Genomic DNA, 24,997 nt, shown 5'->3' on the forward strand with positions numbered 1-24,997 from the left:
ATTACACTTCAAAATGATCTAGTGGACAATTTGTGGAGAGTAGAATCGTCTGATTCTTGAACAAGTTGAATCACAATTTTTTATAAGAATAATTTAATTTATATATTTGGATTATTATCTGAATCAATTTATGTAATATTATTTGAATTGAATTATTATTTAAAACTATGCAAAATCTTGTAATTTACCCAAAAAAGTCATAATTTGTTAGATCAGCCATGTTAGGAGCGCGGTTACAACATCTCTGAAATGGAAAAAAATAATTATACCGCTGCCACCAACCTCCGGCTTCCACCAGGACCCACTTGTCAGATCCATCCCCAACCTCCCTGCTCGCTGCGCCGGCGCCATCGAAGCGGCCCCGCTCTCGCCATTCGCAAGCATAGACGCGCGAATCGATCACCTGGCGGCTGCCTGCAGGACCATCTCCGGCAATCGACCCCCTGGTGGCTCGCCTTACCCTTGACGGCCCCCCTTCAGAAAAGCAGAGGCTGGGCACGTTAATGAGCTCGCGTCGCCTCCATCTACCACTTCGCCTGCTCCCTGAACGGTGAGCCTCGTCCGACTCCATTCGCCCCCTTTTCCTCCATCTATCCCCCCCCCCCCCCCAGTTTCTGAAGGAAGATGGGGTTGGTTTAAACAGATGATGATGATGATGATGATAGATGTGTATGGATACTTGGGAAGAATGGTTGTTTTTTCTGTACATTCCTTTTATGTTGCTCAATTTCTCAGCAGGTTCATTTCCCTTTTAATTAAGCACTTTTGGACATTGAAATGCCCTTTTTTCTTGAACACATGCCAAAGCATGCGTCATTATATATTAGAAGAAGCCGTCAAGAAGACGGGAGCAAACCAAATGTACAAAAGGCAAGAGCCAAAAGACAAGAAGAAGGAAAAAAGAACTATACAGGCTAACTTTGTTAACCTAGACCGGTAGCATATCTAGTAGATGGTCAGGAGGTCCAGCATGTAACGCCCTTGAAAATCAAGGTTTCATGTAGTAGTTGCTAGTAAAGAATAGTGTTCCTACTAATATAAATATATAAGTTGATAAAAAGGGGGTGGACTGGATCTAAATCGTGTTATTTATGTGGCATCAATGAGTCTATCGACCATCTATTTCTTACATGTCCTGTAGCAAAGTATATGATGAATTCAGTGGCTGTAGCTCAGAAACTGAAATGAACTCCACATTCCGTGCATCGTCTCTCTAATGTGGGGGTGCTCCATTTCCCCCTTAGAGAACGGGGACTGATGGCACGGAATAAGGCGAGATTATTAGGCCTGTGGTGGCTGATGATCCTGCAAACCTGGTGTACCTGGATGATGGTGGGTCTGGACACAACTTGAGTAAAGGAACTGGGAGTGATGCGCTTTTCTCAAAGGCATTTTCCAGCTTCCCGCACTAGATCTCGAGGTTCCGCGGTCCACTTGTCAGATCCAAAACTGCCACCGTGGTGCCGCGGAGGATCCTATGCTGCTGCTCTTGGACACATGGGAGCACTCAGCGAGTATTGGCTGATGGCTGCAGGCGTATGTTGCTACAGGCGAGGGGTGCGGCAAGGCATGATGGAGCAGTGTTCAAGGCGTGGACCGCATTGGCGGTTTCGTGACCTCTGCAGTCAGCTGAACTAATCGTGCCCTTCCGGGCCTGTTGGGGCCTCCTCCCCCCACTGAATGGTCCACGCCGGATCTGGATAGCTCAGTGGGGGGTTCGAGGTCACCCCGGCGTGGCGAGTACATCCCTGAAGTGCGAGGCCAGTCCACAATATTGTCGGCTGGCCATCCTTTCTTGGGTCGGTGGGCCTGTCCCGTCCTGTGCACTTGTTTGGATGGCATCTAGGCCGATGGTAGTTTGGTGGCGCCTGTTGTAATGTTTGTCTTGTGGCCGTTGGATGTCATCTTGTCTTGAGTGGTCCTAGGGGCAGACCTAGAGCACATGTACTGTATAGAAGAAGATGGGTCTGGACTCCGGACCCGGTGTCCTCCAAGTGATCATTCATTTTAATTTGGTGTGTCACACTCTAAATACATGTACTGTATAGAAGAAAATGGGTTTGGACCCGGTGTCCTCTGACCCCTGCTGGATGAACGTAGGTCTGCCCCTGAGTGGTCCGGTGTTTCGGCCTTGTCTTAGGCTTGTAAGACTGTTCTTTCTGTCAATGCAACGAAATGCAAGCTTTATGTTTTCTCTGAAAAAAAAGAGTTTCTCTGTAACCTCATTGCTTCAATAGCACCATGTTAACTACCTGTACTCCATGTTGACCCAAATTTCCTTTCTGATTCAGCCTAGTTTGCTATCACTGAGCGAGGATCGCCAACACCATCGGATTCACTTCCTGCATGCCTCGGACTATCTCAGAGACTGCTGCCAATGCTGCTGACTTCATGGGATGATGGGAACCTGTAGCCGAAGACACACTCATTATTTTGGCAGCAACCTCGCTGGTATGGCCTATCTTTCATGACCGTGCCATGTCTACCATGATGCCGGGTATTTACAACATTCTACAAAGACGATGTTTGCATCCCCACTGTAATAGTTGAAACAAGGTTAAAATGGTCTTCTATTCTGGATCTTAAAATGCTATATATTTCCATGTTAAGTAGAGAAAAAGAGAAACATCTATGATGATGCATATTTGGTATGTCACCAGATTATAATGATGCAGCAGGGTACATTAAGACCATTACAGATTTATACAAAATACACCTATTTCTTCAATCATAAGCATTAGAAATTTACATTTGTATAATAAATATCACTGTAGTCTTAAGTGTAAAAATATGTATTGTAACATCTAGACGTACAGTCCAGCTAGTTTCACTGAAGCTAAAAGATTACAAGCATGTTGAAAACAAATCTTTGAGCCATAGCTTGGAGCAGTCTTGGTATCCCGACAAGGAATCCCAGCTAGTCTCCCTTAAATGAAAACATTAGCATCGTGTTGAATGCGTGCTCCCAGCCATTCGTTCAAGCAGTCTTGGTATTGGGGGCATCGCGACATCAACTAGCCCTTCGAGAATCTGAACGACCTGTCCCATTGTTGGTCGATCATACTCGTTATCTTGGATACACCAACATGCAACCTTACAAGCCAGTTCAACCTCCTCCAGATTAACATCACCATGGAGCATATGATCCACCAAACTCCCAACATTTCCTTCAAGAAGCTTATGTGCCGCATACACAGGGAAATAAACATCAAGGCTATGACCACTAGTACATGGTGTGCACGAGTTCCTCCTTCCAGAAATAATTTCCAGCAGCATCATACCGTAAATATAAACATCAACTTTTGGTGTGACAGCAACGCCACTAATCCATTCAGGTGCAAGGTACCCTGCAGTTCCTCTCATTGTAGTCAGTACTCGGCTATATTCCCTTCCCAGAAGCTTTGCCATCCCAAAGTCTGCAACTTTGGGAAAGAATGAAGCATCAAGAAGTATGTTTTCTGGCTTAATATCACAATGTATGATACAGTCTCGACACCTCTCATGCAAGTAGGCTAATCCTCTGGCAACTCCCAGGGCTATTTGATACCTAGCAGCCCAGTTCAGCATCGCAGAATTGGATTGAAATAGATGGATATCAAGAGAGCGATTTGACATGAGTTCGTAACAAGCAACCTCTTAGAACCCTCACAACAGAAACCAACAAGCTTAACTAAATTAATGTGCTGGATAGCTCCAACCGAGCTCACTTCTGCTCTGAATTGTTTCTCTCCTTGATAAGCACCGTCAAGCCTTTTCACTGCTATGGCAACTGAGTCATCTATAAGCCCTTCGAATACAGAACCAAAGCTGCCACCACCCAACTTATGTTTGAATTTATTAGTTGCATGCAGTAAATCAGTATATCTGAATGCAACAATTCCATTACAATTACAACCTTGAACACCATTCAGTATTCGCTCAGAGTTCTTCCTTTTGTTTCTCCGAACCATTACTAGGAGAATGAGTGCAAATAAGATTAGAGCAGAAGCAATTAAACCTGTAGCTACCCGAATAACATTCTTCTTTCTGTTAGTATTCAATCTGTTCAAAACTGTACCAGAAACACGAAGGTAAAGAGTTTCTCCAGTTGAATCGGTAGTGCCACTACATTGTAGTGTTCTTATGTTGAGCAATCCATTATGCCAGATAGAACATTTGTCATCGTTGAATGAATATGCTGTGCAGGAGCAATAACTCAGACAAACTTGTGCGCACTCACTTTGATTTGCAGCAGATTCCACCTTTGAGGCATTTTGGGGCAACTTAACGCATGGCACAGAGTTGAACCTATCTGTGGTTTGTGCTGTGCTTTTGGTACCAATGCAGTCTAACGGAGTATTTCTGGAGCAACCACCGGTTTGATCTTCTACCTCCCAGTCCTCAGGGGATGTTATGCTGAAGCCGTCCATGCAAGTGCAAGGTGGAGTCACATTATCAGTGCAAATTGCGAAAGGTCCACAAACTGCATAGACATCACATTGAGATTTTGGTTGGGCATTGATCATTACCCAGTCCTGTGAGCCCTTCGTCCAAATAAATGTCTTTATTTGACCTGAGACAGCCATCACATTACGAGCAACCACATTTTCGTCGAGTACGGTTGTTGTGATGTACTTCTCGTGGCCATTTCCGACAAATATTGTAGTGAAAAGATGGTTGTTGGCTGCCATCTCGGGAACCGAGCCAAAATATTCGCCATCCCATACACCGGTCGACCAGTAGGCTATGGTGGAATTCAATGGTGTAAGCAATAATTGGTCGACACCACTAGGATCTACCTGATAACGATAGACACCGGTGGCTGGGTCGATCAAGTTCTTCGACGAAACAATACGTCGGTTCGGGCCGGTGAGCTTGTCCCATCCAAGCTTAGCCCCAGTGAAAAGTGTATCCGTGGGGTGATCAAAGCTCTGCCACAGAACCTCTGACAAGTTTGAAGAGTCTGCCAGGATGAGATTACCACTACTCAACAGCACAACAGTGGTGTTATTTCCTGTGATGTTTGCTTGTGTTGACCAGATTATACATTCGCTGGACTTGTCCAAGATTACAAGGTTGCCATCCGGGGAGATTGTGAGCTCCAAGGAGGCTGTGTCCTTGATTGGCTTATCCCTATTCGCGACCCATGCCGAAGTAAATTTGGGGACTGCATAGAACCATATGCCAAGGTACCAATCTGAGGATTTGCTGCTTGTTTTGAAGAAGCCAAGCGCGTACCTGCCGTTCTCGGAGATGAGCTTGTCCTTTACGGCAAGCGCTTGGCCGGGCAAGATGGTGTCCGTCGCGGCACTGCCTGCCAGGATTCCTATGAAGAAGAGCAGGATGAAATCTATCAGGAGATGCATGATGGACTGAAATGGAGGGAGAGCTTGCGGGTGCAGAAACTAAAAATATACGATGAGTGCTTATCGTCTCGTCACAGCAGTACATAATTAAGCGGGGTGTCGTGGTGGGTCAATAGTCAAATATTGCCTCTAAACTAATCGAGCTGACTTTTATTCCACTAGCATGGTGGCCCTCGCAAATGCGAGGGCATCATCTTTTTCTTACGAAGTTAGGCATTGTATTTATTGTGTCGTAGGAAATATATTACTTTATTTTAAATACATAATCTTTGATTCCCCCCCCCCCCCCCCCCCCCCTCAGTTCTCTAAATTCTATGACACTTTAAGCCAATGTGACAATACATGTCGAGATACTTGAATATTTTACTGTTGCAGTCTTCTAGATTTAACCAGTTGACACCATTATCTTTACTTAACAAAATAATTGTCTAGAATATAGATATAGAATATCCAGATGTTGTGCTACCTTGAGTGCATAATTCATGTACGCTTTAAGAAGTCACTCTGATGCTCATGAACAATTATGACGAAAAGTAGTTTATGTACTCCTATATGTGATGTAATCTTGTTACTGAAATTTGTGTTTTTTGAATTTAACATTTCTAATGTATAATCATGTTGATTTTTATTATGTTTGTGGCATGCTTATATTTCCTTGGGACTTTTATTTTATAGGGATTTTGTTTCGTAGCGTTTTTATTAGTTTTTTTTGTAGGATTGGAGTAGGTTATTTCCTACAAATTTATCTTTGCTATAGTTTTTCAAATTATGTTTTCATCGCACTCGAAACTATCGGAAATAATCTTTTGTTGGTACAAATTAAGTTTTGGAAAAATCGGGTACTAATGACACTAAAATATCCTATATACATTTTATTCTTGAGAATCAAAGATCTAGTGCCATTACAATTACATAGATGTGCTGGTGCATTTGTGGAGCCTAGCCTGATACGGTAGGTAGAAAAAAGATTGTTTTTAAAATGAGTTGGTCTAATTCCCCGTACGTGTATCATCCTGATTTCTTAATTTGTATACTGTTGAATTAAAGAGTCGATGAAGGGACTCCATCGATTGCTCGATTCTACCCGCGCTATGTTGGTTACAGCTGGTCGCTTTGTACACGTATAATCCTAGATGTTAAGATTGAAATCATCGGTTTATATTATTTAGCATATGTGGATTAACCCGGTGGCTCGAAAAACATATTTATATCCAAATTTAGACAAAGTTGAGATATCATTTGTTGGATGGGGGGAATAATAAACTTGACCATACACATACATATATCTATACATTGACATACATTTATACTTTATTATATTGTAAATTTAAGGTATAGCAAAACAAATCAGCTAAATCATGCAGCTAAACTTGTACGTATACACTTCTCATGGTGTATTTTTTCTGTCGGAAGGACTACCCAAGCTAGCTAGCGAGCCTACGTTTTATGTTCTGATTGGAGTCTCCGAGCACATGTTTCCTTTTCTTATTCCCAAATCTCAAACAGGTATGCTCGGCCATAAATTTTTTATTGAGAGTCCATCTTGTTCACGGGACAACTATGGACCGGCAAAAAAAAAAAAAACTATAGATACGTGTCTACTCTTTATATTAAACGTGTCAAGCACAACTACAAACTGTTACGTAATTAATAATCGTTCATTAAATCATAGCCACTTAATTTATATCTAACTGCTAATATAATTTAGATGATGTGGCTTAATGTGGTGTCTCTATTAAACATCCTTATATTGCTTTTAGTATATAATAGATAGATAGATAGATTGGTGATGAACAATCGCCTAGCGTCCAGGGAAGGGCAGCCATGTGGTATGGTCTTTGTTCTGGACTTGTTCGTTTCAACATCTTTGTTAAAGAATGTTCTCTACAGAGACAGAGGGTTTTACTTGGTGTGAACTGGAGAGGAGGTCAACTAAGAACGTGTGGTTTTTTGCTTATGAGATCCTGACACCTGTACCGGCTCAGACCAAAGTACGGAGTATTTGTCTCTAGGCGGCTAGCTTGATGTTAAGTTGCATTTTCTCAGCCGCCTTCTACAGGTTATGGTATCACATCAAATTATTACTCCACTGCTTTCTCCGTCGGAAGGCAACAAGTCTGAACCTTCCGAGAATTGTTGTCGAAAACCGATTGCCAAGCGCTGACGGGACATAGGGATGCCATTCTCCCTATCCTAGACTAGCTCCTGGGTACTCGGCACATTCGTAACTCAACTCAGCGCGCATCGCATACCACGCATAGCAGCGGGGACACGGTGCTCCCAGCTGTTTGGGTGAGGTCTTGTTTGCTTCTAATGTATTTATGGAGATGGGAGGGAATTATTTACTAGTCTGTTTACTTCTCCGGTTTGAACCAAATAATCCCGAGATATCCCCTCCCATCCCCTTCCATCTTACATTTTTTTGGCTAAATTTAAAACTCTCCATCATATCAGTGTATTTTTAGAGAAGGGTATTTAAGGGGATTGGATGAACACCAAATCCCCTCCCATCCCCATACCAAATCCTCTGTCCCTGATGGCATCGGATTGTTTTGACAAATGTCGCCCATTTTAGATATATACCATCGGCTAGATAATAGCCTTTGATATATTGATGGCCATTGATCTTATAGTTGCATGGTGGAGTATGACCTTCCACTAGTTTGCTAAACACCGGAGACCGTTGCAACACGTTGATGTCATTGTGTGAACCTATCATGCCAAAGAAAGAATGCCAGATCCATAGGTCATAATCTGCCACAGCTTCAAACACCACACTGCAATATCCATGATGCCCTTTGTATATATCTTGCCAAGCAAACATGCAGTTCTTCCATGAGCAGTGCATACAATCGATGCTTCCAAGCATCCTAGGGAATTCTTTTGCTGCATTTTGGGCCATGATCCTTGCAGTCTCTTTTTCAGTTGGCCCTCTCATTTTGCCAAACTTTCCACCACAGCTCGGCAAAATTTATACATGAACTTAATGGCAATAGACTCACTAATGCGAAGGTAGTCTTCATGTGTATCGGCAGGTGCTTCGTATGCAAGCATCCTCATGGCGGCGGTGCAATCCTGAATCAATGAGAACTGAGCCGTGCCAACAACGTCGTATTTCATCTTGTGAACTTTGGGCCACGAAAATTGGGCAGGACACAGTACCTATCCAAAACATAGTACTCCTTCTATCCGTAGTTACTCCCTCCGTCCACAAATAAGTGTACATGCGGGTTTTTCAAGATAAAATATGAAGTGAAGTGAAAAATGCATTGGGAAGATGCATCTCTCCTCTTTAATTATTTCACCTCCAATGAGCTAAGTGCTTGTAGAAAACAAGGAGAACATGTGCTCAATATTATTGGATTTGATTTCCGTGCGATGAGAGGGAAGCAATTAAAATGCATTGGGAAGATAGGAGTACACTCTTTTGTGGACAAAATTTAGAGCTAGATGTCCACTTATTTGTGAACGGACAGAGTATGGCTTAGAGCAACTCCAGCCGTTGGCGCTCCCCACGGCCAAATCCGGCGCTAAATAGTGCCGGATTGGATGAAACTTTGGCGTGGGGAGCGCCGAAGTTCCATCCGTCTCCCCAGGTAGATGCCCGAAGATCGGCGTTTTTGTCTTAGTTTCACAAATAAACGTTACAGTTCGGCGAATTTGACAAATTTTGCCAATATTGGCTTATTTTTACAAATAAACGTTACAGTTGAACAAAACATGCAAATAATTTGACAAGTTTTCAAATAAATCAAATGGAAACTAGTTGGTGTTGCCTCGAAGCCTCCATATGTGCTCCACCAGCTATTGTGGAGTCCCTAATCTCCTGACGCATAGCGATGAGCGTAGCCCACGATGCCGGCAACTGGAGGCTGTGCAAGGGACCCTCTCTGTCATATGGTGTAGCTTGTTCGCTCAGAGGAACCGGATACTTTCGCTCATTCTCGATAATCATGTTGTGTAAGCACACACAACAGTTCATCATCTCCCACATCTGATCGTTGGACCAAGTCAAAGCGGGGAACCGGACTACAGCAAATCTCTGCTGGAGGACACCAAATGCACGCTCGACGTCCTTTCGGCAACCTTCTTGTTCCTTGACAAACTCCACCTCCTTCGGGAGGACGGGGTTTGAGATAATCTTCACAAATATTGCCCACTTTGGATAGATACCATATGCAAGATAGTATCCCTTGCTGTAGTGCCGGCCATTGATCACAAAGTCATCCGGGGGAGCATGACCCTCAACAAGCTTGGAGAAGATCGGCGAGCACTGCAGGACGTTGATGTCGTTGTTGAATCCCGTCATACCAAAGAAGGAGTGCCAAATCCAGAGATCATGGGTAGCCACTGCTTCTCAAGTATTACATAGCAGTCTTTTTTGTGACCCTTGTACATTCCCTGCCAGGCAAACGGACAGTTCTTTCATTTCCAATGCATGCAGTCAATGCTTTCAAGCATCCCTGGAAATCCTCGAGCTTCATTGAAAGCTAGGATCTGAGCAGTATCTTCGACAGTGGGTGATCTCAAGTAGATGTCCCTGAACACTGCTATCACAACCCTGCAGAACCGGTAGAAACAATCAAGGGCGGTGGACTCCGCCATCCGAAGATAGGCATCGGCAGAATCACCAGGAGCTCCATATTCCAGCATCCGCATTGCCACCGTGCACTTTTGGAGGGCGGAAAACCCTGCCATGCCGGTGCAATCCAACTTGCATCTGAAATGGGAGCCGTACTCTCGAAGGGCATACACAATTCCCAGGAAGAGCTTCCGGCTCATCCTGAAACGACGCGAAGTAGTCGGCGTAGAGCATGCAGTAGCCCTCCATTCGCTGCCTCGGCTTGCACTTCCGGCGACCCGGTGCCGGCCCACCACGGCGGCCAATGGCCTTCTCGGCGTACAAGCCGGACAGGCAAGTTAGGATCAACATGTGCTCCTCTTCTTGGGCGGCGGCTGCCATCTCTTCTTCAAAAAGCTCGGCGAACATCTGCTCCTCCTCGTCGTCGGAGTCCATGTCCGGCGAGGCAAATGGACGAACACCTGCCGGGCGTGTCGATGAGGCGGGACGCGAGAGAGTTGCCCGATGGCGGAATATAGGCAGACGGTACGACGGCGGCGAAATATAGGCTGCTGGGTGGAGGGACGGCGGAGTTCAGGCAATCGGCCGGCGGATTGGCGAGGGGTGGTGTCGGCGGCCACAGAGCAACGAGAGGGGAGGGGGATTTGCGACGAGAAAGTGGTGAGGTTGCCGACAGAGCGGGCCCGTCCCTGCTTTTCTCTCGTCCGGAGTCCCGGAGCGCACCCCGGGGGGGCGGGGATGGCCTGAGCTCTTCGGATGGATTAAGGCCCTATTCCGGGGGAAAACGAGGAACCGGGGGCACGGCAGGACCGAATAACGCCGTCCGGATGAAAAAAACGTCTGCCGGGAGCCGAGTCGGGAAGATGGCTGGAGGTGCTCTTAGCATTTAAGACTGTGCCGCTCGTCATCTGCATACCATTGTGGACATTGGTGAGATGCGTGACAACCACCACGGTTCTATTTTGTCCATCCCCAAGCCGCATACTCCCTCCGTCCACAAATAAGTGGACATCTAGCCCTAAACTTTGTCCACAAAAGAGTGTACTTCTATGCACTTTAATTGCTTCTCTCTCATCGCACGGAAATCAAACCCAATAATATTGACCATATGTTTTCCTTGTTTCTACAAGCACTTAGCTCATTGGAGGTGAACTAATTAAAGAGGGGAGATGCATCTTCCCAATGCATTTTTTACTTCACTCCATAATGTATCTTGAAAACCGCGCATGTACACTTATTTGTGGACGGAGGGAGTACCTGCCCTTTTCTTGTGGAACCTGTGTACACTCTTATCGAAAAGATCATCATCTGCCGATGAATAGCTACTGTGGAGCATAGAGGGGGCATAGGGGAAATCTTTCGTTATGCCAAATTATTACGCCAGGCATTTGAGTATTATGAGAAAGAGGTCCGCTGGTGGCTTTTTTTCTTCGAGAAAATGCAAAGGACCTTTGTGTCTCATTTCATTGAACAGATAGAGTTGAGTTTATAGGCCTCCTAAGAGGTGAGTTACAACATAGAAAAGAAAAAGGACCAGGTTGTCGGCGCGCTCAAACCAAGTGCGGCGGTCTGAGCCCAGTGGGCTGCCTCGTCCTTGATCGTGGTCATGATATTGCTGAAGGAGGGCCGTGCCCCTTCAAAGACACAAGCATTCCGGTGTTTCCAGAACATCCACGTCATGAGCAGCGCAGTGGTGCCTAGGCCCTTGCGCGATGGCTTCGGGGTTGCAGGCTTCAGGGCGACAAGCCAGTCAATCAGAGAAGTATCAGCGTTGCTTGGGGGCCTACATGTCATCCGAAGCCAGGGCAGAACTTTGTGCCAAACCTGCTTGGAGAATGGGCATTCGATGAGCAGGTGGCGCATGGTCTCTGGCTCAGAGCATGCAGCGTGGATGATATTGTTGACCGCGTCGTTCAAGACGATCTGCCGTCCAGCAACGATCCTGTAAGGCCAACTAACAAGGTTAAAATGACCTTCCATTTTTTATAAAAAAGCTACAGAATTCCATGTTAAGGAGAGAAGAAGAGAAACATCTGTGCTCCTATTTGGTATGGCACCAGATTATAACGATGCAGTGAGGGTACAAAGTTATATAAAATACAATACTTCTTCAATCATAAAGCAATTACATTTGTATAGCAGATACAACTGTAGTCTTAAGTGTAGACAAATGTGTCATAACATCTCCACTCACAATCCAGCTAGTTTCCATGAAACAAAAGGATTAGGAGTATGTTGAATGTGTGCTTCCAGCCATAGCTTGGAGCAGTCTCGGTATAGGGGGCATCCTGATCTCGACTAGCCCTTCTAGATTCTGAACTACTTGTCCCATTGTTGGTCGCTCAAGCTCATCATCTTGGATGCACCAACATGCAACCTTGCAAGCCAGTTCAGCCTCATTCAGATTGACACCACCGTGTAATTTGTGATCTTGTAAACTCTCCACGTCTCCTCCAAGAAGCTTATCTGTGGCATGCACAGGGAAATAAACATCAATTTTGCCACCACCTGAGCATGATGCAGATAAGTTTCTCTTTCCAGATATTATTTCCAGCAACACCATTCCATAGCTATAAACATCGACTTTTGGTGTAACAGCAACCCCGGTAATCCATTCAGGAGCAAGATACCCTGCAGTTCCTCTCATTGTAGTCAGTACTCGGGTAAAGTCCCTTCCAAAAACCTTTGCCATTCCGAAGTCTGCAATTTTCGGAATGAGTGAAGCATCAAAAAGTATGTTTTCTGGCTTAATATCAGTGTATGATGCAGTCTCTACAGCTCTCATGCAAGTACGCTAGCCCTCTGGCAACTCCCAGGGCTATTTTGTACCTAGCACTCCAATTCAACATTGTAGAAGTGCTTCCGAAGAGATGGACATCAAGAGAGCGATTTGACATGTATTCATAAACAAGCAACCTCTTAGAACCCTCACAGCAGAATCCAACAAGCTTAACTAAATTGATGTGCTGGATAGCTCCAACTGAGATCACTTCTGCTCTGAATTGCTTTTCTCCTTGATAAGCACCATCAAGCCTCTTCACCTCTGGCAGCTGAGTCATCTATAAGACCCTTGAATACAGAACCAAAACTGCCACCACCCAACTTATGGTTGAATTTATTTGTTGCACGCCTTAAATCACTGTATTTTTTTTCGAGGGCGACGGGGGGGGGGGGGGGGGGGGGACCCACCGTTTGTTATTTCTTTATTCCCGAAAAATGGCCTAGCAGCCAGTCCCAATAGTACATGTAAAGAAAGGGGAGGGGAAAGGATGCCGAGTGTGTATGGGTCCCCGGTGGCGTAGGAACCCTAGAGAGGAAGAAGGAGCGTAGGGTGTCCAGCGCGGGGCGGTCCTCGGGTTTGAAGCGCCACCGCCAGACCATGAGCTCCTCGCCGATGAGCCGGAGGGTGGAGACAGTAGAGGGGGAGCCGTTGCGGAGGGCGACGTCATTCCGTGCTTTCCAAATGCACCATAGGATCACCACTACGCCGACGCGCCAAATACGGTCGCTAATCGCAGCCGGGTGCTGGAGGTCCCAGAAGGAAAAGGGGCCCGATGGAATAGGCACCCCAATCCGAGCCCAAACAGAGGTCACAAGAGAGCATTCGAAGAGCAGGTGCCTACAGGTTTCGACGGCGGCGCATGCGTCGGTGGGGGCGCAGCCCTTGTAGTAGAGATTGGCCCGCGAACTGAGCCTGTTGATGTTGTCCAGGTAGGAGAAGATCTTCGGTTTGGAGGGGAGGCGTAGCTCCCACGCGGCCCTGGCGTCGGAGTCCTGCGCACGAGTCGGCGACAACATGCGGTATGCATGCCGCGAGCTGAAGGGGGGGGTCGAAGGAGAGTCGATGAAGCGGCGGTCCTGGCCCTGGGTCAGGATAGTGGTGTCGATGATGTCGCGGACGAGGGAGAGTTCACGTGCAGCGGCAGAAGAGAGACGAGGCTGGAGCTCGAGCCCCTGGGACGCCACCATCTCAACCGTCGCGTGAGGCCAGGTACAGTGGGAAAACAGCGCGGGGAAGCAGTCCGCAAGTGGCCCACCGGGACACCACTTATCAAGCTAGAACGACTTGGAGGCGCCTCCCACAACCTCAACCCTAGTGATGGAGCGGTAGAGGGGGAGGCACTCCGCCACAATCCGGTCGAGGAAGGTCGGAGAAGAGGAGGCGTCTCCAAGATCACGTGCAGAGTTCCTGAAAAACCGACCTTTCCAAGGAAAAGAGTCTAAAAGGTGGAGTTTATGAATAAAATTAAGTAGCAGGCACCTGTTCTGCCGGCGGAGGTCCTTGACGCCGAAGCCACCCTCCTGCTTAGACAACAAAACCTTATCCCAAGCGATTAGACAACGAGCACCAGAACAAGAATCCTTCCCAGTCCAAAAAAAGGCCCGGCGTCTCTTATCAATACTTTCCACCACCCCCACAGGAAGCAAGTACGAGCACATGTAGTAAGTGGCGAGGTTAATCAGCACGGCGTTACACAACACAAGGCGTCCCCCCGACGACAGAAGGCTGGCCTGCCAACCAGAAAGATGACGGTCGAAAGATGAGATGAGGGGTGCAAAAGCGGATGTAGGAAGTTTCGTAGGTGAGAGAGGTAAGCCCAAGTAAGGTTGGGGGAAGGAGGAGATGGGGCAGCCAAGGGAAGCAGCCATGGCTCCAACGTCTTGGGGAGAGACGTGCATCGGAATGAAGCAAGACTTGTGGAAGTTGATAGCCAGCCCAGTAGCAAAGGCGAAGTCATCGAGGATCTGCTTGAGGCAGGAAGCCGCCTCCTTGCCTGCCTTACATAGGATGAGAGTGTCATCCGCGTACTGAAGGACCGGGCAAGGAACCGAAAGCGAGAGGGGATGCATGAGGGAACCATTATACCAGCCCTGACGGATAAGGCGCTGAAGAACATCGGCGACAATAATGAAGAGGTAGGGGGAGAGAGGGTCTCCTTGGCGGAGACCATTCCTACAGCGGACTCAGTCCCCAGGAACGATGTTAATGAGGATTGCAGTGTGCCCGGTGGCAAGAATCCTTTCCAGCCAGGTACACCACCTATCATCAAAACCTCGGGCTCTGAGGATCTTAAGGAGGCTGGCCCAGTTGACGGAGTCGAAGGCCTTACGGAAGTTAATCTTAAAGACAATGGTGGGAGCTTTCCTCGTGTGGCAGCACCTAAGGAGGTTAGCGGCATACACGATATTTTCTGAGATGCGTCTCCCAGAGAGGAACCCTGTTTGATCAGCATCAACGAGGGAGTGGATGGCGTTTTGCAGACGAGAGGTAAGCACCTTGGTGATGCCCTTCATAATGCAGTTCTGGAGAGAGATCGGGCGGAACTGTGAGGGGTGAGTAGCCGCGTCAATCTTGGGAAGGACCAGGAAATCTCGGTTGATACGGGAGAGGTCGACAGTGCCATCGTAGAAGGAGGAGAAAACTTCCCGAACGTCAGCTGACACCGTGTCCCAGAAGGTAGAATAGAAAGAAGGCCCAAAGCCATCGGGGCCGGGGCTGGAAAGCTTGTTCATGGCAGAAAAAGCTCCCCGGATCTCTTCAGGAGAGAAAGGGGCGCTAAAACTTTTCGGGAGGGGGGGAGTGTTGGGGTAAAGAGCGGTAAGGTCGAAGCGCCAGTCGGGCTCAACAACAGTACCAAGGAGGCCGGAGAAGAAGTGCTTCAGAACAACAACTTTAAGGCCATGGTCAGAGACAGATTCGTTGTCCAGAGTTAAGGTTGCAATTGAGTTGCGCCAAAGGCGGCAAGTTGCAGAGGCATGAAAGAACTTAGTGTTTTCGCCCCCCTCAAGCGTGTAGCGGATTTTTGCTCTGATTTTCCAATAGACAGACCGCTCTTTCACAGAGAGGTGGAGGGCGTCCATAGTCAGGGAGCGCAGCCTAGCCTCGAGGTGGGAAAGGGGACGCCCCTCCTCCAGGATATCAAGCAGGTTGATGAGGATGCGGCAGTCTTTCTCACGTTGGGCACAGGGAGGAGTGCGTCTTGACCAGGACATGCATTTAGACCTGCAGAGGCGAAGGCGAGCAACCAGCCTAGCGGTAGGATCAGGCCTGAAAGTGGACGTACAAGCTGACGAGATAAGAGAGCGAAAACGCTCATTAAGGCTCCAAGAAGCCTCGTAGCGAAAGGAGCCCCTCTTGGGGATTTCGGTAGAGATAGTCGCCATAAGAGATACGTGGTCGGAGGTGTCACGGGCCAAGGAGGCAAGAGTGGAAGTAGGGAACCGCGAATTCCAGGCTTGATTAATGAAGAACCGATCTAGGCGGATAAGGGTAGGGACCGCACGCCGGTTAGACCAAGTGAAGGAACGATCGCGCAACGGAAGCTCGATGAGGCAGAGATTGTTACTGGCTTCATTAAAAAGCTCTGCCTCCGCGCCCGAGAAATTCGAGTTGTTCCTATCCGAGGGACTACGCGTGAGGTTAAGATCGCCAACAATGACCCAGGGCACGTCATCCCCAGGGTCATGGGTAGCAAGGTGAAGAAGGAAAGCGGCTTTTTCAGAATGATCGTAGGGAGCATAAACATTAGAGAAGAGGATTGTGCTACCATTGGCCCATATCGAGAGGTCGAGGGAGAGCACATGTTGCGAGGGCTTCACATCAACGAGGCAGAAAACATTGAGGTCCCAGGCAGAGACCAGACCACCAGCAGAGCCGACAGAGTCAACAGAGCGGAAGGAACAAATGTTAGGTGGCAGGAAAGAGCTGGCCTTAGATGCCGAGATATCCACGAGCTTGGACTCCTGGAGGGCTAGCAGGGAGGGACGGGCGGGCAGGAGATCAGCGAGGACGTCACGGCATTTATCGGAGTCACCAAGACCCCGAATATTCTACGAGCCAATAATAAAACACAAGTTGCCATTCATTGATTCACGTGGGAGGCACCATGACAAGATTAAAAAAAGCAGGCTGTTGAACTAAGACAAGCCTTAAGGGAAAAGAGAAAATAAAAAGGTGACAGAGTCCGAAACGGACTAACAAAGCAGCTCAACTAGGGTTCCTTTCCGTGCAAGGAGGAGACAACGGCCCAGGGTCGCTGGCGTCCACCAAGGAATGGTGCGCCAGGGAAAGGCGAGCGCTGAACGCTCGCAGCATCAGTCGACGGGGAGGGCACCGGCGACGCAGCTGTGATGGCGTCAGGTTCGACACCACAAGCAGCGGCAAGCGCTTGGAGGCGCGATGGTGTCGGAGGAGGACGCCCCGTCGAAGTCCGCCGCATCGACAGCAGCTCGGAGGCGTGGTGAGCCGCCGGAACAGACGAAACGCGAGGCTTTGACGGCCTTCGCCTTGCTGAGCATGTTGACGAACTGGGCAGGCTCCTTGGAAGCCAGGCGCGAGCTGCGGCACGCCTTGAAGGCAGAGTCGACCGCGCGCTTGTTCCGCACCCTCCTCTTGCGCACCGCGTCCTCATGTTCGTCGCCAGTGACGGCGAAAGGAACCAGAGCGGGAGCGGCGACCTCGGCCGCAAGGTGGGAAGGAGCGGCGTCCATAGGAACAGGGGAATCCTCATCAGAGGGAAGGAGCGGCGTGGCCGGAACGCCCAGCGTGTCATACCATTGAAGAAGAAGCGGGGAAGGAGAGGGGTTAGGGCCGAGGTCGTAATGGACAAGGGAGGGATCGGGTGAGGCACACACCTGATCAGCATCAAGCCCAGCATCAGGGAATTGCGAGGACAAGTGACGAGTGAGCATGCGATCCCACAGCTCCACAGGTGAAGCTGCAGGCGGCTCGGGGAGGGGCGCCATGGCATCGTCCACCGGCATGCCATCGATGCAGTCCAGGGAAGCCGCACGCGCCATGTTGGCTTGGCGGTGCGCGGCGATCTGGCCCCACAGGTTGAGGATGGAGGAGGCTGGTAGCGGCGGCGAGGGTGGGGCACCGCGCACCGAGTCCTCGTCAATGTCACTCATGCATGGTGCGCGGTGCTCACTGTCCGCCGGAGGTGTAGGCTCATCCAAAGGGAAGACGTCGAGTGGCCAGGAGCAGTGGCGCGCCGTCACGGCCGCATGGCCAGGAGCGGATGATGCGGATGGAGACCAGCGCAGAGCTGCTGCCGAAGGCGTCGCAGACGAGGAGGGTCGGTGGCATGTCTTCGGACTGCTCGAGCTTGAGCACGACCCGCAACGCGGAGTAGTCCAGCTCGTTGAGGCAAAGTGGGTCGATGCAGCAAACTGCTCCAATGGGGCAGAAAGCTGCACGGATCCCATCTTCGCTCCAATGTTCAAGCGGAAAACCCGTGGCAGACACCTGCACAAAGCTTGAGCAGTTCCATGTGAACCGATTGCACCCCTCCTCCGGCTGCTCCAGACGAAAGATATGCCCCTCAAAGGAGAGAGGGAACAAGGGCATGGCGGCCTCCTGAGCCTCCGGAGAGGCAAAGACGAGCATCATGGCGTCGTAGTCACTCGTAGAGAGCCCGACGTTGGGGTTGCTGCCCCGTTCTTCAAGCACCCGACAGAGGAGGAAGCCGGGCGCCGCGATAGCAGGGTCGATGATGGTGTAGGCAAAGCGGTGGCTGGCGGAAACATTGACCGCCGCAGGCATGTAGACCTCCGCGACGCCGGCGTGGTGACTGCCAACGGAGGCGTGGACCTCAGGTGGTGCCGCACGCACCGAGTCAGGAAGGACATGGGCAAATGTGGGCAGCCCCTTGTGCCGCAAGGGCAGTGGAGCCCTAGTCGAAGAAGCGCCTTCAGCATACGTCGGCGCCGCCGAAGAGGGCGAAGCCGAGGCCGCCATGCCACGGGGATAGGGAGTGGCAGGGCGCGGTGGAGGAAGCCGAGCATTCCTTTCGTCGATCAGACAGCAGAAACGCGTCCCACCCGCAACAGCAGAGCTCAAGCCTCCGACAGCGCACCGCGGGGACGGAGGGAAGAAGGAACGCGACCGCGTCAGGCGAAACCTGGGAGATGGCAAAGAGGAGTCCTCAGAGGGAGTTGCCAGCGAGAGCAAGGAGGGGGGCGAACGGGAGTATGAGATAGGGGGCAACTCACATCCTTTCCGCTGATGGCCGACCCTGCCGCACCGCCTTGACCCCGGTAGTCTCCAACCCCGTGTTCCGGCGAGAGACACCGGAAGCAAAGGCGCCGGCCCTTGATCGGAGAGAAAACAAGTCTGGTTGCAGGAGAGGTGGGTTGCCGGGGCGGAGAGGAGAGCAGCACGTCCTTATAGGAGCGCGGAGGGGAGGAGGAGCCGTTGGGCGGCGAGGAGGGAGGGGATGCGCAAGGATCCACTGGGCCAAGCTGCGTTGCGGGTAACCTGAGCACACGCCGGCTCTAAGGAGAGGGGGGGAACGAGGCATCCTCAGAGGGGACGGCACAGAGGCACGGTCCGGCGTGGAGAGGTGCGCCTCCGTCAGCAGGGCAAGGGCGGAGGCACCGGGGAGAAGGGGGTCAACTGCAGGATTCGCGGTGCCACAACTATGAGGGAGGGTGGGCATGGGCTGGAGGTAGGGGATGGGTGCGCCGCATGCGCTGTTCGGGCAAGATTGCGTGGAAAAGGAGGAGAGGCCCAGAAAGGCGGTGGGCCCATCAGCACGCCCAGAGGGCCAGCGTCAACATGCACGACCGGACAAGGGTGGTCAGCGACCTCTGCATGCAACCTATCGAGGTCCACAGGCGGGGCCACCAGCGATGCCACGTCTGCTGCAGGAGACGTAGACGAGGACTCGTCGTCCTCGACCGGAAAAACCCTAGGCGCGACGTCGAAGGGCACGAGCTCCCAGTACGGCGGCCAAGAGGGGAGACGAGCGACCGCTGCAGCAGCGTCGCCGGCGGAACGGTGTAGAACGTAGACCGAGCGGCCAAGGGAGATGGAGCGACGAGCAAGGATGAACTCCTTGACGGGGAAGGTGGCAGCATAGGCCGAGAAGATGGCGCCGCCGTGGTCGGAGACGACGAAGCGGTCCGGCCAGGCAGTGAAGTGGAAGTTCAGGGCATTTGCCACACAGAATGAATTGAAGCGGGGGGACAGGCTCGCGGGAGTGATCCAAAACCGACTGAGCTCGCACGAACCACCGACCGCGCAATGGACCATGGAGTGGAAGGTGGAAAGAATTGAGTCCAAGAAGGCTACACCTGGGGAGCGGTACAGCACGCCGGCTGTACCGGGAGCAGGGGAAGGAGCTTGCATGGAGGCATCGCAGTCTGACACGCCGGTGGAAGCAGGCAAGCTGACCGCGCAAGGAGGGTGGAGGTTGGCGCTAGGATCTCCGGTCGCCCAGGTTCCCGCCATCGAGGGAACGGCAGGGCATCCCAGGGACCCAACCGGCGTGAGCAGGGGCGGCGCAGAGGTGGAGAGAGGGAGGAGGCTAGCAGGGACGGATCCTAGTCGTGGTTGAGGTGGAGTGGCGGCCGGCGAGGTGCTGCGCGTCGGCGACGCAGCGTCGCCCACACGTTCGCAAGAGCTCATGTGGCTATCCCTCCCTGTAACCTCTTGCATCCCTATACCCCTTCAAATCACTGTATTCAAATGCAATGATTCTATTACAACCTTCAGCATGATTCAATATGCGGCCAGAGCTCTTCCTTTTGCTTCTCCAAATCGTTACTACAAGAATGAGTGCAAATAATCCTAGAGCTGAAACGCAAAAAAACAACAATCTTTCTTTTGTTGTTTTTCAGTCTTTAACAGAAACACGGAGGTAAAGAGTTTCTCCAGTTGAATTGGTAGTGCCAGTACACTGCAGTGCTCTTATGTTGAGCAGTTCATTATGCCAGATACAACATCTGTTATTGTTGAAGGAATATGCTGTGCAGGAGCAAGTACTCAGACAAACTTGTGCGCACTCACTTGGACTTGCAGCAGCTTCTACCTTTGGTGCATTCCGGGGCAACTTAACACATGACACAGAGTAGAACCTGTCTGTAGTTTGTGTTGCGCTTTTGTTGGTAATGCAGTCTAACGGAGTATTTCTGGAGCACCCACCGTTTCGATCTTCTACCTCCCAGTCCTGAGGGGATGTTATGGTGAAGTCATCCATGCAAGTGCAGTGTGGAATCACATTATCAGTGCAAATTGTGAAAGGTCGACATATTGCATAGACATCACATTGAGCTTTGGGTTGGGCATAGATCGTTGTCCAGTCCCGTGCCCCCTCCAACCAAATGAACATTTTTGATTGACCTGAGACGTCAAGAACATGACAAGTAACCATATTTTCATCGACTATGTTTGATGTGATGTGCTTCTCTTGGTCATTGTCGACAAATGTTGTAGTGAAAAGATTATTGTTGGCTGACATCTCTGGAATTGAGGCAAAATACTTGCCGTTCCATACACCGGTCGACCAGTATGGTATGGACGAGTTCAATGGTGCAATCAAGAACTGGTTGACACCACTGGGGTCTAAGCTTTGACAGTAGCTGGGTCGATCAAGTTTTTCCACGAAACAATGCGGCGGTTCAGGCCGGTGAGCTTGTCCCATCCAAGCTTTGCCCCAGGGAAAAGTGTACCTGTGGGGTGATCAAAGCTCTGCCACATAACCTCTGATGAGTTTGAAGAGTTCGCTAAGATAAGATTACCACTATTCAACAGCACAATAGTTGTGTTATTTCTTCTGTTGTTTGCTTGTGTTGACCAGATTACTGATTGAGTGGACTGATTCAAGATTACAAGGTTGCCATCCTGGGAGATCGTGAGCACCATTGAGGTGGTGTTCTTGATTGGCTTATCCCTATTTGCGGTCCACGCTGAAGTAAATTTGGGGACTGTATTGAACCATATGCCAAGGTACCATTGGGACGATTTGCTGCTTGTTTTAAAGAAGCCAAGTGCGTACCTTCCATTCTTGGAGATGAGCTTGTTGTTGATGTCAAGTGCTTGGCCAGGCAAGATGGTGTCCGTTGCGGCACAACTTGCCAGGATTCCTAGGAACAAGGGGAAAATGAAATCTATAAGGAGATGCATGATGAAGTGAGGTGGAGGGAGAACTTGGAGGCCCAGAGACTGCAAATATAGGATGAGTGCTTATTATCTGGTCATAGCAGCCACTGTCATCATCAAAATAGAAAATATTGTCACGGTGTCACGGTGAAGTCAATAGTCAAATATAACGTCTAAACTAATCGAGTTGACTTTTATTCCATTGGTGATGAACAACTGCCTAGCGTCCACAGAAGGGCTGGCTTGCAGTTGGTCTTGTTCTGGACTTATTCTTTTTAGCCTCTTTTATAACTATGATCTGGACATGGATTATTTGGTGTAAACTGGAGAGGGAAGTGAGCGAAGGAGAACGTGTGGGTTCGCTTATGAGATCTTGACACCTGTACCGGCTCACATCAAGGCATTTGTCTTCACAAGTATGTAAGCACCTAGGGGGCTAGCTTGATGTTAAGTTGATTTTTTCTCAGCGGCCTTCTACAGTTTATGATATCACAATTATTGCTGCAAAATAGGCTCACATGTGTAGAAGACTTTGAGAATTGATACAGGTAATGCTAAGTTCGCTTTTGCATGACATCGCTGTAAATAAATAAATCTACTTGTCACCTCTTTTTGTCTTATCGTTTTGTCTGAATAGGGTCAACAGCCCATAAACTCTTGTAGGGTATATGATTTGTGTTGGCCTGCAGATGCTGGTTCCAAGTGATATACTGATTTTCCACCTTGCCAAATGCACTGACGGCAGAAGCTACTGCATGCAGGGGTGGTGTCCAGATGGTCACAAGTTCAAACCTTCGGAGAATTGTTGTCGAGAGACTTGAGACCGTTTGCCAAGCGCTGGCAACCCTCTGGAAGACGAAGACGGAACATAGGATGCTGTTCTCCTTATCCTTAACCAGAGTACCACTGTACCAGACAAAGGAGCTTAGTGAGGCTTTTCTTGCCTCTTATATTGTTTTTATTAGGCGGTCTGCTAATGTGGAAGCATGTAGCTCATTTGGTCTTCCCGGGCTCGGGCGTTCGTGGTTAGCCTCATATATTCAACACGATTATAACTCTGCTGCCTGAGTAATACAAGCCCCTGATCCGAAAACAGTGCAATAGCAGGTTAGTGAAAAATGCAACAACAGTTCTTTTTTTTAGACATGCAACTGCAGTTTAGTTTTACCTTTCTAGAAAAAAGTGCAACTGGGTGAAAACTGTGCAAGTACGAAAAATACAATTTGTTGGAGTATCTGTTGGGCTATCTTCTTGTTCTCTGTTGTGGCCCATCTGGCCCAGCCCAGTCGTGACCTATATAAGTTGCTTCTATCTCTGTAACCCTAAGCTGAGAGAGTTCCTCCCTGCAGCCTCCTTCTACCTCAGGTTAGGCCCTCACCTCTGTCCACATGGTATCAGAGCAAAGGGCAGTGAGGGCAACGACGGGAAGGATTGCCGATCTGGAAGCCTAGTCTGCTGTGGCAGCTAGGAGGAAGAGGAAGAGGAAGATAGTAGGCTGCTGCGGCGGCTAGGAGGAAGAAGAAGGGAGCAGGCTGCTGCGGCGGCAAGGAGGGGAAGGCAGTGACGAGTAAGAAGACGAAGAGGGCATCCTGCGGGTAAGCCCTTTGGTGTTTCTGAAAGGTTAGTTTGGTGTCAAGCATGGGGGACAACAGGGATTTGGCCAAGGCTCTGGAGAAGCTGGCAGAACTTATCACTACCAAAGGAGATGGAGGAGGAGGATCTGCTGGAGGGGGAGCAATCGTTCCTCATACCAACATCGGTCAGAAACTTGAGCTGCCGGCGAATGAAATCAAGTTGGAAGGAGTGGCCAACTATCTCCGGTGGTCAAGGAGGGCGCTGTTGATTTTGAACTCGAAAGGGCTGGATGAACGTGTGAGTGGTGAAGCTGCAGAACCAGCGGACAAGGCTAGTCCGGAATGGAAACAGTGGAATGCCACAAATTCTCTGATTGTGGCATGGTTGCTTAACTCTTTGGTTCCTAACATTGCTGCTTCTGTAGAGGCACTCACAAAAGCTTCAGAGGTATGGGACCCCTTATCAAATCTATATTCTGGAAAGGGGAACATTATGTTGATTGCTGAGATTGAGGATAAAGTGCATGACTTGCAACAAGGAAACAAAACTGTGATGGCATATGTGTCTGAGTTGCAGCATCTTTGGGGAGATTTAGATCATGCTGATCCTCTGGAACTTGCCCATGGGGAGTGTGTGAGTGCTGCTGCAAGCTGGATTGAACGTCGGCGAGTCATGAAGTTCTTGAAAGGTCTCAATCAAGATTTTGAGGGGAGAAGGGCTTCTTTACTGCATCAAACCACTACCCCTTCTCTCAAAGAAGCCATTGCAGCTATATCCAGAGAGGAAGTGCGTCTGAATATGACAAAGGGAAGCGATTCTGTCCCGCATCCGACCTTCTACACTACTGAGAGACAAGAGATGAGAGACTGCTATACTTGTGGACAAAAGGGACACTTGAAGCATCAATGTACCTCCTTTGCTACACCCAGTAGGGGGAGAGGAGGATACACACATGGCAGAGGAAGCTACAGAGGAAGAGGTGATGGCAGAGGTGGTGGACAGCCATATGGACAACAATATGGCAGGGGTGGTGGACAGCAGCACGCTATATCACCCAAGGCACATATGGCAGCAGCTTCAGAGCCAACTACCAGTACCTCTCAAGGACAATCAAAGGAAGAAGGACAGAATGAAGCAACCTTTGGGAACTTTGCTCACTATGTCTACAAAGATGAAGGTAATATTGATCGAGTTTCTATAGCCACTCATAATGCTAATTCAGATTGGATTCTTGATTCTGGAGCATCCAAACATGTTACTGGGAATATTAGTGAGTTTGACTCTTATACTAAGTATCCTCCCACACATAGAGGCACTATCCAAACAGCAGATGGCACAGCACAATCTATAAAAGGGGAGGGGTCTGTGCAATGTACACCCAACATAAAATTGTCATCAGTTCTACATGTTCCTGCTTTTCGATGAATCTGCTATCTCTAAGTGCCCCGATTGATCAAAGCGGGACTACCGTATAATAGTTGACAGATATATGTGTTTAATTCAGGAAAGGGAGAGCAGCAGGAAGATTGGGACTGCAACCAGGCATAGGGGTCTTTGGCACATAGATCGTGACAAGATGGGGCATGATGCTAGTTCTGTGTTTGCTGCGAT

At 49.3% G+C, this 24,997-nt stretch overlaps 1 long non-coding RNA gene and 2 pseudogenes across 1 annotated transcript; 1 reads left to right on the forward strand and 2 right to left on the reverse strand.

The window, feature by feature from the left end:
* The first annotated feature begins 261 nt into the window (after window positions 1-261).
* Window positions 262-23,015, forward strand: LOC139833064 (uncharacterized). Its single transcript, XR_011748136.1, has 3 exons — window positions 262-550; window positions 2,292-2,451; window positions 22,573-23,015. It is a non-coding gene; the product is annotated as an uncharacterized lncRNA (long non-coding RNA).
* LOC127315201 (G-type lectin S-receptor-like serine/threonine-protein kinase At2g19130) lies at window positions 2,679-5,345 on the reverse strand (annotated as a pseudogene).
* LOC127315199 (G-type lectin S-receptor-like serine/threonine-protein kinase At2g19130) lies at window positions 12,079-13,896 on the reverse strand (annotated as a pseudogene).
* Window positions 23,016-24,997: the final 1,982 nt, after the last annotated feature.

This window comes from Lolium perenne, chromosome 7 (assembly GCF_019359855.2).
Source record: "Lolium perenne isolate Kyuss_39 chromosome 7, Kyuss_2.0, whole genome shotgun sequence".
Taxonomy (NCBI): Eukaryota; Viridiplantae; Streptophyta; class Magnoliopsida; order Poales; family Poaceae; genus Lolium; species Lolium perenne.